Source organism: Pan troglodytes, chromosome 1, assembly GCF_028858775.2.
Source record: "Pan troglodytes isolate AG18354 chromosome 1, NHGRI_mPanTro3-v2.0_pri, whole genome shotgun sequence".
Taxonomy (NCBI): Eukaryota; Metazoa; Chordata; class Mammalia; order Primates; family Hominidae; genus Pan; species Pan troglodytes.
Genome location: NC_072398.2, coordinates 143412076 through 143428324, shown reverse-complemented (window position 1 = coordinate 143428324; position 16249 = coordinate 143412076). Strand labels below are relative to the sequence as shown.

General features: G+C 35.9%; 1 long non-coding RNA gene across 1 annotated transcript in view; it reads right to left on the bottom strand.

The window, feature by feature from the left end:
* Window positions 1-1433: 1433 nt before the first annotated feature.
* Window positions 1434-16249, bottom strand: part of LOC104001436 (uncharacterized) — a 212365-nt gene continuing 197549 nt past the window's right edge. The window contains exon 4 of the long non-coding RNA XR_001707534.3: window positions 1434-4055. This is a non-coding gene — a long non-coding RNA (uncharacterized LOC104001436). The remainder of the gene's footprint in view (window positions 4056-16249) is intronic.

Here is a 16249-nt window from a genome sequence, read left to right as displayed (position 1 = left end):
CACGGACATAATAATGCTTCCCTGAGCCTCGCTTTTGAATGGCCTAGTTACTGATTTTATGATAAGACACAGTTTGCCTTTATGATTTGCATGGCTAATGAAGCAATTAGCAGCCATCATATATAAAACATGCTAGTTCTTCATTAGACACCAAACAAAATGGCATAACACGAGATGTATAGTGTGGGGAGGCTCAAGTGACTTGCTCATTCTGTTTACTTTGTGTGGAGTTTTGTTGGAAGCCTGGTCGCTGCACGCATCACATTTAGAAGGCTAGACTGTGGTTAGTTTGATGTGAAATTCTGACTGGCTGGCAGTCGCCTCCACTCCCCACCCCCTAACTGCTACTAAATTTCATTTCAAGTTATAATTATTGACATTGGAAACAGCTACTCGTATCACAACAACAAAGCAACAATTATACAGGATCTGGTGTTTCTCATGCAAATTACAGCAATAAAATACAGGAAAATCCGGCCCACTTACAGACCAGTCTTTGTCTTTGGAGAACACAGTCTGAACTATTTGGTTAACTAAATTAAAATGTAAATCTTGGCTGGCTTTTCTTCTTAGATAGCGATATGAAACAGTTTCTAAAAGACAGAAAAAGCTTAAGGGACCACATTTCAAACAACTTGTCATGAATATTTTTTTTAATGAATTAGGTCTGAAAAGCTTAACTGTCTATAACAATCACGGATTCTACGATGCTGTTCAAACAGGAAAAGCAGAAGAAGGGAGAGAGTCCTGTATATTTTCCCCTTATATTTTTGTTTGTAAAGGAACTTGAGAGTGTTGGAAGATGCACGGCAGTAGAGTCCCTTGCGTTGCACAAGTAAAGCCATAGCTCTCAGACTCCCGGTCGGTGTAACATGTATAATGACACATATAACCTAGAGGAGGAGATTAGTGAGCATTAAAGCTGAGTTCTTTTACTTTATTAGTGTTGCTTTCCTTCCTGTCTTTGTCTCTTCTCCACACAAAACCCAAGCTTGTGAAAAAGTGTCCCAGCGAGGGAGGGCTACATTAAAAAGTCAACCACGGTGGCATTAGCATTAAGGCGCTCTGAATGCAGCCACTCTGAGCCACATGGAGTTCTGCAAAGAACCGGAAACAATGATTTGAATCTATAGGGAAATGGCATGGTTTCCGATCCATTATCATTACTGGTTTAAAAAACAAAACTAAACCAAACAAAGCCCCCCTCGACAAGCATAAAAAAGGGTTGGATCCACAAGGCCGCAATCAGAACTACAGAAGACAACATCAAAGAAAGGAGAAGAAAAGCAACTGCTTGTGCCTCTGGCCAGGATTCAGCTAACAACGCATCTGCTTTGAAAGCCATACCTCAGAGTTTGACCACAAGTAAACTGACCCGTAGGAAGCCACGACAATGGAGACACTGACATTTAATTTATGTATTTAATTTTTTTATACAGAGAAAAGCAATTGTGTGATCACATCTCATTTATAACAAATCTGATCTTTAAAAGGCAATAATTTTACAAATGCACTTTTGCATTAAGAATACTGTTATCATAAGCATGGAGCAAACACTGTGTGGGCAGTCACTCTGACTTATAGCAGCTCTGTACAGCTGCTGCAAGATAACCAAGAGTAATGGTTTTTGATAATCAGGCCACACTATTAATATAACATGAACCACAAGTGCTTTTGTACTGCAGCTCTGGTTGAACTAGCAAATCTCATTGGAATATAAAGAAGGGGTGGGGAGTCATGTTCTGTTTTCTGCTACTTCTGCACTGAGAAATATGCCTCAAGGTGCTGTCTTAGGTGTTTCATGTCTTAGGGCACATGTAGTGGCGCTGAAGAATGTTTCCCTTTAGAACCTCTGGCCCTTTCTGCTCAGTTCGAGTTCAGTGACTACCTACTAGGTCAGAATTTAGGTCCGTGAAATGCAGCAGATGGATTCCAAATGGCAGTTTTGTTGGCTGGAGTAAAGCTGGTGGAACATGCTGAGGCCCATAGCAAGCTGGGTTTATGCTGGTCTCTCACTGGTCTGTGACTGTTGAAATATTGCTGGGTGTAAAGGGACTCATTTTGGCCAATGTGAGCAAAGGGGAATGCTGCCCCTCCATCGTAAATGTTAATGTGAAGGAAAATATGAGGGAAACACTTCTGGTGGTAAGAGTCAGACAACATAATCATAACAAGTAAAACCAGGCTTAAGCATGTCACTGCAATGTTTATTCATATGGTGACATTTACTGTAGCTTTCCTCTAAAAGGCAATGGTTTCCTCCTGTTTTAACAACCCAGAAACCATTATGAAGTTGCTTTGGACACATGATGTGTACTTCTGTCATAGAGCTCTCCATTTCCTAGGACATCTGCAATGGGAGTGAATTATGTCTAGAAAATCAATGCTTGGGCCAGTTCTGTAAATTTGAGGAGGCATGTAAAGAAACATATTTCCCGAATTTCACAATGAGGAGAGAAGATTAGAAAGGGCCGATTAAAGAAGCAGAGCCTCTATAAGACTGAGTGCTGTGTTTAAACATTTAAGAACCTCCTCCCGTGCCATGTTTTTTGTAAAACTCGCCCTACGAATGCACATCAGGAGTGGATCTCTCTGGATCTCTTCAGCTGTCATGGCAGGAGATGAAGGCTAATGTTTATGGTGCTTAATTGTGCTTCAGTTGTGATGCTTTTGTGTGATGCTTTCGTCACCATATAATGCCTTATATTGTTATTCATTCATTTATCAAACATTTATTGAGCATTTACTATGTGCCAGTCATTTTACCAGGCATGCAGAAAGAGGATGAAGTGAATCTGTCTCAAGCATATCAGAATCTGGTAGGAAAGAATAGACATGTACATAATTAATTATAAAACTTGGTAGAACATGTTAAAGAGAAGTACATTTAAGTTGCTGTGGGAAAGATTACATTGAATAACATGGAATTAATGAAGATTTTGATGCATTTAATCTGGTCCTTAAATAATGTGTGGGTTTTAAATACATGTTTTGTTGTCCCCACTATGATGGAAATTAGTTGAAGTTAGTCACCATGTTTAATTTTTATGAATATATTTAATATATTGCTATATTGAGTCAAATGTCTGTTCTATGGAGGCCTTACATTAACGGATACCATCTATAGAGCACTTGCTATGTTTCAGGCATTGTTATAAGCCCATATGCTCTTCTTTAACCCACGTAGCATCTGCAGATAGATTCAAATTATCCCCCATTTTATAGAGAAAACTGAAGCACTGAGAGGTTCACTAAATTGCTCAACTTCATAGCTATTAAGTGGAGAAGCTGGGTTGGAGCTAGGGCAGTCTGGTCTGAGTCTATATTCCTTACCCAAACACTTTAACTGCTTCTGGTCAATAAACACTGAATGTTGAACAAATCCTGATCAGTTACAATGCAATTTTACTTATCACTGTTGAATTTCTCAAGGATACTCGGCTCAGGAAACAACACAAAAAATCATCAGGGTGCGTAAAAATTGGTTTACAATTTAATTAATTCTCTTCATAAGAAAGTCAAGTCATTGTTCACAATGTTTGTTCTCTTGAAAGCCTTGAGGTATTGAATCATCTAGGATGGTTTCAAGTTACACAGATTTTTAAGATAATAGTTTTATTGTTTGATAAACACAGCATCATTGCCCTGGGCATCAAGTCCGGTGTTTAGTCTTGCATTATCATGATACAGTGTTATGATGCACATCCGTATGGTAAAGTTGGGTTCTATGGACCTGAGTCTCCAGCACCCTTGGTGCTCCACATGAGTTGCAGAACAATCCTTCCCTGTCAGAAAAGAATTCATTGTTCAGAAGATGATCAGTAGCTTGATCTTGTTTGCACAGATTTCAGTGGTGTAGAGTGTAGGGAGTTGGTGGGACAACTGGGTAGAGAGTAGGCAATGCCACCATACATATAAGCATGTGAGCTGCGTGCAGACACCTGCTCCATTGGAGAAGCGAAGAAATGGAATGTCCTCAAGTGGACCAGCTATCTGCATTTCACCAGGTTCAATCTTTGCTTAAATCCTTTTTTCCACAATACAGCTGAACTTGCCTGTTTCAAATAAGAAGTTGTGAAAAATAAATATGAAACTGACAGATACATTTATCCTTGTAAAAATTAGCAAGGAACAAAGAAAACTATAATGTTCAATTTTGCTACAGTTATTGAAAAATTGCTATTCTTGTACATCACTTACATGTAGTGCAAAAAATTGTGATCTTGGTGATTTGTAAACTTTATCTAGAGCTATAAAATGCTATGCCAAAGGTACACATAATTCCATGGCCAGTAGTTCATTATAAGGAAGCAGTTATGAACATAAAGATTCGTAAACAAGGATGTACATCTAAAATTATTTAAGATATTAAAAAACCAGAAATAGCCTAAATTTTTATCAATAGGGAAACTACTAATTTTAGAACATCTATAAAATAAAATACAAAAAAGCAGAGTACAGGCCATACATAAAATGTTGCCTCGATTCAGCATGAAATAAATGCTCTACAGAATAAAATAACTGTGTAGCAAAATGATGGGTACCTTTAATTTTTCTTGTTTGTACACCCTATATATTTGTTGAAATGTTATACCATGAACATATATTGTTTCTGTTTTTCAAGGATTAAGTAAATATGAAGCACTATTTAGAAGGCTGTGAACGTGCTGAGGATCCATCCAGAAGGACTCCAGACTTGCTCTGTGAGGACGAGGCTTGTCCCCTCTGTCCCCTCTTGATTGCTGAAATCAGTGCTGCTTTTTCCTTACCCTTCTACTGTAAATTCTAGGAGAGGTAAAACTTTTTAATAGGCTATGAGAGAGCAGCCTTTAGAACTAGGAAGAGGAATGAGCATTTGAAATATATTTTCAAGAAAAAAATAAGCATGTTATTTTGGAGAACTTGTTGGAAAATAGAAAATTTTCCTCGTGCTTGAGTTAAACAAATCTCTGGGTGAGTTAGTTTTGGACTATGGACTGTAGACAATATAGATTGCTTTTGACTTTGTAAGTAATAATGTCTAACTTTAACAAGTCAAACATTATGAATAGATTTGAGCACAAAATTTTCAAGATAAGATAAAGTAAGGAAATAAGAGGAAACAGTATTTAAAGCAGGCAAGGGCATGCCTTTCCTTGGGTTTCTCTAGATAAGTATTGATTTCTACATGGCTGCATTGGTTGCAGTGGAATATTGCTGGCAGCTACTAATTACGATTATACCACTGGCTTGTGATGACAAAAATGCTGGCCCATTCTGTTAATGCTTCTTTTCAGTTTAAAGAAATAAATAAAATAATTCTGATTTCCCCAGATATTGCCAAGTTGCAGCGTCAGTCACTCTCAATTATATTCCTGTTCAAATGATTCTACAAAGTTTAATTCCCTTTTATTCGTAGTTGGCATTCATTCATTTATTCAACATTTGCTGAATTCCTATTATATTACAAGAAATAAGAAGTTTTATTTGTCCTTTAAATTTTATTTCCAACCTCTTAGAGATTGTTTAACTTAATACCAATTATTTTCTGTTATTTTTACACCCAGCACCCAAAATGGTATGGGGAATATTTATTTCTTAAATTAAAGTGAATTAAAATAAATTCTTGAGAATTTCATTATATCCCTTGAGATAATTGGAAACATAAAATAACATACCACAGAAAATGTGCCTTTATATCCGTGTGTGTGTGTATATGTATTTGTTCAGCATTAGAAATAAGAATCACAGATAATCAAGAAAGCAGCAAAATTTTTAATAGTCTTTGAAAATGTTATATTTAACTGACAATATACTTTTCATATGACAATTTGTAGAAAAATTGAAATATTGGAATTTGTTTAACTTTTAGATTTTAGTGGCAGTAACAAAAAGCTCTTGTTGTTATAGTTGTGTCTATAATTGGATTCAAAACAATTCAATAAAATTAAATTTACAGGTTAATATAAATAAATTTATAATTTAAATAAATTAATAATTTAAAAAAAAGAAACAGTATGACATAATAGAACAGTCTTTTAGAATAGTCCTGGCAAAGAAAAAATGTCTTAGTATTACAAAAAACTAAAATAAGAATCAACTTTCTATAAAATCCTATTCCCTCACTTTAAAGATAGACAAGTTGAGTAACTCGTCCAATGTTCTATAGCCAGCCAGTAGTAAGCTCACTATCAAACTGAAGTTTTCAGACTTTCTGTTTGGTCACCTTGTCTCAGTCCACATGAGCCAAATTTTTCTCAAACTCCAATCAGTTGTATAAATGGTTTATTTGCCAACTTTTCTAGTAGCAAACCAACCTAACTATAAGAAAGTTTAATGTCAGAGAGAAAGAAAGAAACAAATAAGCAAAGAAAAGAGAGAAGCAAAGAAATAAACAAAAAAAGAAGGAAAGAACAAGCCAGCCAGCCAGTCATTGGCCAGTGTTAAATAATAAGGGTAAATAAAAATGAATATTTACTGTGAAAACTAATTGCACTAATGTCCTGTGTAGTACCCAAAATATATAGAACTAGAATGCCCAGCAAATACACAAAAGGTAGAAAGGGCAAAGGGAATCAACATGTTGGTAACATCAGTATTACTTGGGAAGGAGTAAAAACATGAATTTATTTATATGTTGGACCATAATAAAATAACGATGCATACTTTAATCTCTAGGGTAATCATTAAAAATAATAAAATACAGCCAGGCATGGTGGCTCATGCCTGTAATCCCAGCACTTTGGGAGGCCAAGTTGGGTGGATCATGAGGTCAGGAGATTGAGACCATCCTGGCTAACATGGTAGAACCCTGTCTCTACTTAAAAAAAAAAAAAAAACAAAAAATTAGCTGGCGTGGTGGTGGGCACCTGTAGTCCCAGCTACTCGGGAGTCTGAGGCAGGAGAATGTTGTGAACCCAGGAGGTGGAGCGTGCAGTGAGCCAAGATCGTGCCATTTCACTCCAGCCTGGGCAACAAAGCGAGACTCCATCTCAAAAATAAATAAATAAATAAATAATAATAATAATAATAAAATACTAACAAACCAACAAAAAGAAAATGGAATGATTTAAAATAATTAATTAATTTAAAAGAAGGCAAAAAGAAAAGAAAAACGTATACAAAGCAGAAGGAAGAAATAGAAAACAAGTAGTAACGTTATAGCTATGAAACTACAAATATCAGTAATTACATTTAATGTCAATAGACCACATACTCCAATTGAAAAACAATGATTGTCAAATTGGATGAAAAAACAAAACCCAACTATGTGTTGCTTACATGAGATACATCTTAAACATAGGTACACAGAAAATTTGACAGTAAAAGGATGGACACAGGAATAATGCAAATCCTAACCCCCCAAAAGCTGCTGTATTTATACTAATATCAGATAAAGGAGCATTTTGAGAGATAAGCAGTGACATTTCAAAATGATAAAAGGCTTTGAATAACTAGATGCAGATAATAATTTTAAGTTTGTACCACCTAGCAACATAGTGTCAAAATACACAAGTCAAAAATAGACAGAAAAAAGTAGAAATAGACATATCTGTAATAACAGTGAGAAACTATAACACTTCTCTTACTAACTTGTAAACAAAGCAGATAAAAGTCAATAAATACATAAAATATCTGAACCTAACAATACACATTATTTTCAAGTGCATGTGGGATATTTACCAAAATTGACCATATCCTGGATCATTGATTAAGTCTCAAATTTTGGAAAACTGAGATCAGTCAGAGTATGTTCTCTGTTCTCAGTGGAATGAAGCTATAAATTAATAAACAAATATAAAAAATCCAAATGTTTGGAAATCAAGCAACACATTTATAAATAATTTATGCAGAAAATAAGCAGTCACTAAGAAAATTGGAAAAAAATTTTAACCAAATGATAATAAAATATAACATATCAAAATTTTTAGGAATTTGCTGAGGCTGTGATTAAGGGGAAACTATAGCCTTAAATGCATACACGCTAAAAGAAGAAAGGCTGAATATCAAGAATGTGAGAATTGATATCAAGAAATATGGGGAAGAACTCACAACAAATGAAAACCAACAAAAGTAGAAAAAACCACTAAAGATAAAGTAGAGAATAATAATATAAAAACCAAATTTACAAGAAAATAAAATCAACAAGGCCAAAAGTTTGTTCCCTGAAAAGACTTTTAAACTGATAGATTGATCAAGAAGAGAGTGATACAGATTACCAATATTAGAACTGACAAATGGGACATCACTACAGATTCAAGACACTGACAGAATACTAAGAGCATAATGTGAACAACTTTATGCTAAGAAACTGGAAAACTTAAGTGAAATAGATAAATTTCTAGAAAAACACAGGTTTTCTAAACTAATAAAATAAGAAACAAAAAATCTAAATATTCTTATATATGTTAAATGAATTGAATCCTTAATACAAACCTTCCCACAAAAAGTCTTTAATCCCAGATAGCTTCACCAATGAATTTTCCAAATATTTAAGGAAAATCACATCAATTTTCAACAATCAGATGCAGATATTTCCAGAGAATAGAACTGAAAACACTTTCTAATTTATTTTAAAAGGTCAGCATACCCTTGATACTAAAACTTGTCAAGTACTTTTAAAAAAATAAGCATAGGGCAATTTCTCATACAAACGTAGCTGCAAAAATCCTGAACAAAATATTGGAAAATAGAATCTATTAATACATTAAAATAATACATACATCATAATGAATCAAGTTTATTCTTGAATAAAAGGTTGGTTTAACATTTAAAAATTAATCAGTGAGGCTGCTCTGCCTATGGAGTAGCCATTCTTTGTTCCTTTACTTTTTAAATAAACTTGCTTTCACTTAAAAAAAAAAAAACTAATCAATGAATCACCAACATTAATAGAATAAAGCAGAAAACTCATACAGTCATTTCAGTGGATGAAGAAAAAAATTGAATAAAATTCAAGATCCACAAATGTAAAAAAGTTCTTGGTAAACTAAGAATAGAATAGAATTTACTTAATCTAATGTATACATTATTTGTAAAACTATTGACCATAGGACTTCAATGACTTCCAAAGAATCTAGTCTTCTTTAATAAAAGTGCTGATGGACCAGAACAGTTTCTGGGAAATTATAGATCATCAGGGATTACCAGCTAAGAGTTTTTAAACTGGTTAACAATTGTCCAAGTTGGTTATTACTCTGCCAGAATTAGTCTGCACTTTCATCATTTTCAGATTACAGTTTTTTACCTACAAGATTTTTTGAATCACATTAAGGAAGTTGCCTCTCTTGCTCTTTTTTTAGTAAAAATATTTTACAGGACATATTCCATTTACTTTGAACATTTATGTGTTATAATTATACTTAAGCTACTAAGAATGGCATAAAGGCAAACTTTTTCATAATTGATTAAAACACAAAACAAAACCACTGGCCCTCAAAAAGAAAATGTAACTCAAAGTATGGGAGGGAAAGAAGAGACATATGGTGACCTCATGAGTGGGTTAAGTTCAGAATAGATAAATGACTTAAAGGTTTACAGTTTCTATTTTGAGAGACATACAATACACTTCAAAAAACCTATTGCTTAAAGAAATATTAAGAACAAGAAAGGAGCTATATAAAAGAACTGTTCTTAGAAACCTGGAAGCGATGTTCTACCAGTGTTCTTTTAATTATAATTAGATAATGAACAATTATAATAAGGAAAACTGCTACAATACCCACTTAGGCTGATCTTTCCCTTTAACTTCACAGCAGGATATAGGACTTACATTTTTTCAATTCCCTTGAAACCAAACCTAAGTGTGAAGTGAGCCATTCTCTGGAAGTATGGGCATATATATTTATTTTTCACTTAGTAAGTTACCAAACTTGACATGCAATAAGGAAAGAATGTTTTTGAGTGTAGAAGAAGTCGTGTAAAAATCCACCACCTGGGGTGGTTTGAAAGATGTGGTCTAATGTAGAAGATAAATTAGTGAAAAACAAAGGATAATTCCTATACTGCATGCAGGTTGGCTGGAGACACCCAGAGATGGCCACATGAGAAGAAAGGTGACACATAAGGAAATTAGTGTTGAACAATTTGGAAATAACTGTCAAACCCTGGTTGAATATTTGCATGTAGGAAGATATTTCTTTTGCTGTTTGCCCTGTGTGAATGAGTTAATACCAGTAGACAGGATTGAACAAAATGGACTTATTAGAATAATTGTTCTAACTCTCAGTCTCTGCTGAAGACAAAAATAATGCAGCCTAGGCAACATGGCGAAACCCTACAAAAAAAATACAAAAAGTTAGCCAGGCATGGTGGTGCACACCTGTAGTCTCAGCTACTCAGGAGGCTGAGGTGGGAGGATCACTTGAGCCCAGGAGGTGGAGGTTGCAGTGAGCTGAGATCACGCCACTGCACTTCAGCCTGGCAAAAGAGTGAAACCCTGCCCCCCTGCCCCGAAAAAAAAAAAAGATGAAAATAATGACAGGAGCTATTTATTAGTAATTGGTTTCCCACAAGACACATATTTGTCATGTACATAATCCTTTCCGAGATGTATCTTAAAGGCTATTTGCACTGCAATATGGCCTGACTTTAAGTATAAGATGTGTCTATTTTATGCACTACTATATATCCCAAGAACCTAATACAGTGCCTGGCACATTGTGCTCAGTAACTATAGTTATCCCTTGAACAACATGGGTTTGAAAGGCATGGGTCCACTTATAAATGGATTTTTAAAAATAAATATATTAGAAAATGTTCTGGAGATTTGCAACAATTTGAAAAAGAATTTGCAAACTGTGTAGCCTAGAAGTGTTGAAAAAATTAAGATATATGTAGATACTAGTCTGTTTTATCATTCACTATCATAAAGTGTACATAAATCTATTATAAAAAGCTAAAATTTATCGAAACACACACACACACACAAACACATGTAGACTATACATGGTGCCATTTGCAGTGGAGAGAAATGTAAATGAACATAAAGACAGTATTAAATCATAACTACATAAAATTAACTCTAGTACATACTGTACAACTGTAATAATTTTGTAGCCACCTCCTGTTGCTATTGTGGTGAGCTCAAGTGTTTGGAGTATCTGCTTAAAATGCCCTGTGATGCTACTAATCACCTCCACATTAGTACTTTCTCTCTATAGTAAATTGCTTATTGCAGTAAAAAGTAATCTCTTGTGGTTCTCACTTGGTTTTCATTGTGTTTAACACCACACCCAGAACCTTGAATAACACCAGGGTACCCATAAGAAGCACCACTAGTGGTGCTGGAAGTGATCCCAACAAGCAGAGAAAAGTCATGACATTACACGAAAAATTTGAATGGCTTAAAATGTAACATAAACTGAGATCTGCCGCAGCAGTTGCCTGCCATTTCAAAAGAAATAAATCCAAGTATAAGAACCATTGTGAAAAAAATAAAAGGAAATTCCTGAAGGTGTCACTGCAGATATGCCAGCAGGCACAATATTCTTCTGCTTTTTGCAAAATATCTTTTTATCTTGTATTGAAAATGCAGCTTTTATGTGTGTGCAGGATTGCTATATGGACAGCATACCTGCAGACTTTAATATGATTAGAGAAAAAGTGAAGTCATTATACAGCAACTGAAAGCAAAAGGAGGGTGAAAGATCTAAAGCTGGAGTATTTAATGCCAGCAAAGGATGGTTTGATAATTTTAGAAAGAGGTTTGGCTTCAAAAATGTCAAGGTAATAGAAGAATCAGCTTTTGCCAACCAAAAGGCAACAGACAAGTTCCTAGATGTCATTAAGAAAATCATTGAGGAGAAAGGATATCTGTCTGAATGGGGTTTTAACGCAGATGAAAGTCCCCTATTCTGGGGAGAAATAAAAGCCATAAAGGACATTTATTACTAAGGAAGAGAAGTATGCACCAGATTTAAGGCAGGAAGGGATAGTCTAACTCTACTATTTTGTACAAGTACATGCAGGCTTATGATCAGGAATACCCTTATCTATAAAGTTGCTAGCCTGGGAGCCTTGAGGAAAAATGTAAATAAATACCAGCTGCCAATCTTTTGGTTGTACAACGAGGAGGCCTGGACAATGGGAATCATTTTTCTGGATTGGTTCTATTGATGCTTTGTCCCTGAAGTCAGGAAGTACCTTGCCAATAAAGGACTACCTTTTAAAGTTCTTTTGAAATTAGACAATGCCCCTGGGCCTCCAGGACTTCATGAGTTTGACACCAAAGGTGTCGAAGTGGTCTACTTGCCCCCAAACATAACATCTTTAATCCAGCCTCTAGATCAGGAGGTCATAAGGACCTTTAAGGCTCATCACACATGGTACTCTATGGAAAGGATCTCCAATGTCACGAAAGAGAACCGTGTTAGAGAGAACATCTTGACTGTCTGGCAGGATTACATTATTGCAGATGCCATTGTTGTTACAGAAAAAGCTGTGAAAGCCATTAAGCTCAAAATAATAAGTCCCTGCTTGAGAAAACTGTGTCCAGATGTTGTGCATGACTTCACAGGATTTATGACAGAATCAATCAAGAAAGTCATGAAAGAGATTCTGGATATGGCAAAAATGGTATGGTGTGGCGAGGGTTTCAAGATTTGGATCTTGGAGAAATTTAAGAGTTAACAGACACTACACTAGAGGAATTAATAGGAGGTAACTTAATGGAGATGAGTGCTTCTGCACCCGTGCCAGACAATGAGCAAGAAGACAGAAGAAGCAGTGCTAGAACACAAATTAGACAACCTGGCAGAAGGGTTCTGATTATTTGAGACTGCTTTTGACTTCTTTTATAATAATGGACACTGCTATGATATGGGCACTGAAACTAAAGCAAATGGTGGAAGAAGGATTGGTACTATATAGAAACATTTTTAAAGAAGTGAAAAGCAAAATGTTAGAGAGAAATTAATATGCACTTTCTCAAAGTTACACAAGTATGCCTGCCACTCCTGCCTCCCCTTCCACCTCTTTCACTTCTTCGGACTTTGCTACCCTTGAGAGAGCAAGACCAGTCCCTTCTCTTCCTCCTCCTCAGCCTGCTTGATGTGAAGATGACAAGAACGAAGGTCTTTACAATGATCCACTTCCACTTAATGAATAGTAAATATATTTTCTTTTCTGTATGATTTTCTTAATAACATTTTCTTTCCTCTAGCTTACTTTATCATAAGAATACAGTATATAATATGTATTAATTGACTGTTCATGTTGTTGGTAAGGCTTCTAGTCAACAGTAGTCTATTAGTAGTTAAGCTTTTGGAAAGTCAAAAGTTATATGTGGATTTTTGGCCGGGCTCGGTGGCTCACGCCTGTAAGCCCAGCACTTTGGGAGGCCAAGGCAGGTGGATCACGAGGTCAAGAGATCGAGATCATCCTGGACAACATGGTGAAACCCCATCTCTACTAAAAATACAAAAAAATTAGCTGCACGTGGTGGCGCGCCTGTAGTCCCAGCTACTCGAGAGGCTGAGGCAGGAGGCTCTGCTTGAACCCAGGAGGCAGAAGTTGCAGTGAGCCGAGATCGTGCCACTGCACTCCAGCCTGGAGACAGAGCGAGACTCCATCTCAAAAAAAAAAAGTTATATGTGGATTTTTGTCTGCGCAGCAGTCAGAGCCATTAACTCTTGCCTTGTTCACAGGTCAACTATACTTTGAATAAATGATACCTGAGTTTTGCAAATAGTTGCATCAGTCTTTTCTTGATACTTGTATCAATCTAAAACAAAGCCATCTAGAAAACTGTCTGTCTTTTTTTCTTGATGACCTTTTATCAATTTATATGTGTCACATATATATTATATACAGGGAGAAAGAGAGAGAGAAAATACATGTATGTATTTACTGATACACATAATCTGTGAATACTTTTTACAATTGTTTCTAGGAAAGTCATTCACTGTGTGTCCTGTGTCCCTTCCCTGTGTCCTCAAAACAGGGCTAAGTAAGGACAATAGGGGTCATGATACTTTATTGCCCACTATGTCCCCATTAGATTAAAGAAAATTAAGAAAGTACTTCAATCTTTGAACTTATGTGACATGACCAGAGTGACCTTGTGTTCTCAAAAGTACTCAACACATTTGAGAAAACCTCCATCTTTTTTTACTTCACAGGGTAAAAATGTACATTGTTTTTAACAAGTGCCAAAAATGCTGATTTCCCAAAGGGCTTAGAATTTTTCTGAAGGGAGAAGGAAAATTGTGTGTTAAAAAAAATTACATATTTCCCATTCATTCTTATAACAGTAGGAAAATACAGGAAAAATAGTGTCAATTTAGTAATCATATGGAAATCCATATTTATTTACACCATAATGAGTGTAAAGGAGACATTATATTCTGCAGGATAAAATTCACTTTCAACAGATTGTTTCAAACAAGGATAATATACTAACTCATACCTGTCTTGAAAGTTTTATTATTTTCTTTCTTAGAGGTCAAAGACACCAAGGTCTTGAAAAATGTTATCAAAGCATATGAGATGTAAATAATCATGTAGGGACTTGCTGCTCACCAGTGAAAAGCAAGTTAACATATCTACAATGTGTTTTCTGGGTTATATTTAAAGGGAATTTAGACATAAGTTAGATATAATTTTTGTGCTCAAGGAATGTAGAATCTGCTAGAGAGAATATGCGGAAGAATATTCTCCGCATATTCACGTGTTGTGAGAAATTATTGAACAATATAATTTATCTGTCTGAGATGTTGCAGTCTGGCAACTTGTCAGAAGTCAAGAAAGGCAATTCCTATCTTTGTTTTTTGCATACTGTTTTTTTCTTATTACGCAGGGCATTTAGGCCACTATGAGGATGACTTCCCTTGAGTTTTGTGACTTTTTAGTTTATCTGTTTTGTTTCTTTGTGTAGCTAATTCTAGTCTAGGTGGGTGCAACTGTGGCAACATCTCTTGAGTGGAGCTACACCAGCATTCACTGCCATGCCTTTTCCCATTGATTCTCTTCACAGTGTCTGCAATGAGCCTTTTAATTATATCTGTTTCATGCCAAGGAGTCTTTGTACATTCTTTTTACTCTGCCTGGATCTCTTTTCCCACTCTCTTTGCTTAATTACTATTCACTTTTTAGTTCTCGACTTAGATATAATTTCCTCCATTTGGCATGAATCCATGACATTCTCTAATACCTCCTTGTTCTAGAGAGTTTTACATTTCAACACGTATTTCACTTAGCTATTTGAGCATCACTTTAACTAGACTGTAATCTCCCTGAAGGCAGTGAATAGGCAAAACTAAACCTATTATTACCATATGATTCAGCAATCATGCTTTTTGGTGTTTACCCGAAGGAGTTGATGAGTTATGTTTTACACAGAAAAATCTGCTCATGGGGTCGGGTCCAGTGGCTCATGCCTGTCTCAGCACTTTGGGAGGCCAAGGCAGGAGGATTACTTCATGTCAGGAGTTTGAGGTCAGTCTGGGCAAGATAGTGAGACCCCATCTCTACAAACAAACAAACAAACAAACTAAAAAAAAAAAAAGCTGGACATGGTGGCACGTGCCTGTAGGCCTGGCTACTTCAGAAGCTGAGGCAAGAGGGTTACTTGAACCCAGGAATTTAAGGTTTCAGTAAGCTATGGTTGCACTGCTGCTTTCCAGCCTAGGTGACAGAGCAAGACCCTGTCTCTAAAAAATAAACAACATAAAAAACTTCTTGTGGATGTATGGGTGTTTATAACAGCTTTATTAACAATTGCCCAAACATGGGAGCAACCAAGAAACCAAGATATCCTTTAGCAGGGGTATTAGTCCATTTTCACAATGCTGATAAAGACATACCCGAGATTGGGCAATTTACAAAGGAAGGAGGTTTAATGGAGAACTCACTGTTCCATGTGGCTGGAGAAGCCTCACAATCATGGTGGAAGGCAAGGAGGAGCAAGTCACATCTTACATGGATGGCAGAAGGCAAAGAGAGACCTTGTGCAAGGAGATTCCCGTTTTTTAAACCATCAGATCTTATGAGACCTATTCACTATCAGGAGAACAGCACAGGAAATACTCACCCCCATGATTAAATCACCTCCCATCAAGTCCCTCTCACAACACATGGAAATTATGGGAGCTACAAGATGAGATTTGGATGGGGACACAGAGCCAAACCATATCAGCAGATGAATGGATAAATAAACTACAGTACACCAAAACAATGCAGTATTAATAGACATTAAAAGGAATGAGCTATCAAGCCATGAAAAGATATGGAGAAAACTTAAAGACATATTAATAAGTGAATGAAGCTAATC